Source organism: Tupaia chinensis, unplaced genomic scaffold (assembly GCF_000334495.1).
Source record: "Tupaia chinensis unplaced genomic scaffold, TupChi_1.0 Scaffold000511_1, whole genome shotgun sequence".
Taxonomy (NCBI): domain Eukaryota; kingdom Metazoa; phylum Chordata; class Mammalia; order Scandentia; family Tupaiidae; genus Tupaia; species Tupaia belangeri.
In genome coordinates, this window is record NW_006160024.1 from 2,059,294 (window position 1) to 2,060,149 (window position 856).

The 856-nt window shown below is 40.0% G+C and overlaps 1 protein-coding gene and 1 pseudogene across 1 annotated transcript in view; both read left to right on the forward strand.

Annotated features, from left to right (window-relative positions):
* Positions 1-856, forward strand: part of LOC102485504 (serine/threonine-protein kinase MARK1) — an 11,193-nt gene that overhangs the window by 4,584 nt on the left and 5,753 nt on the right. The window lies entirely within an intron of this gene.
* Positions 104-856, forward strand: part of LOC102485937 (L-lactate dehydrogenase B chain pseudogene) — a 4,760-nt pseudogene continuing 4,007 nt past the window's right edge.

Consider the following 856-nt stretch of genomic DNA (forward strand, 5'->3'; position numbering starts at 1 on the left):
GCTGTGCAGACATGGAAACCAGGTGCTATGGTTTGGATAATGGTTTGTCCCCCACCAGTTGGTGTTTTAGACTTGATCCCCAGTGTAATGTCCTTGGGAGGTGATGAGACATTTTAGAGGTGAGGCCTTTTAGAGGTAGTGATTAGATCATGAAGCATCCCTCTTATGACTAGATCAATGCTGACTAGTGGGACCAGTTGAAGTCTAGCCACTGTAATAAGGGGTGAGTTTAAATGGGAGCAGGTTATTGTAAAATAAGATGGCAGCCCTGGTTTCCCTCTCTGCATGTACCACATCCTCTCTGCTTGTCAGCCACATTGTGACATAGCTAACTTGATGACAGCTCCATGCCTTTGGACCTTCTAACCTCCAGATTCATAATCCAAATACACTTCTAAGCACTTTACAAATTACCCCATCTCAGGTATTTCTGTTAACTACATAGCAGCAGACTGATACACTGAGGCACAACAGGTTTAAAAGAAATCAGTCTAAGGTAACATAGCAGGTGAGAGCAGAGCTGGGAGTTGCACTCAGATGGTCTGGTCTCAGAGCCTATGTTCTTCAAACTACGGTGCCCTACTCCCTGGAGAGAAAAGGAACATCCCTTAATTCCCATCACACAATTGCCATTCACATTTCTTTTTTTATTTTTATTTTTATTTAAATTTATTTTTTACATTAATTCACTATACATCATTACAGCATACAAATGAATTTTCCATCCAAAATACACTGTATATTGGCCCAATCAAGCACACCAACATACATGTTATCAGCAAATAATTTTGCATTTCTTATGTCTTGTTTCCTTTTTTTTTTTTTTTTTCCCTTTTTTGTTTCCTTTCCCTCCCCC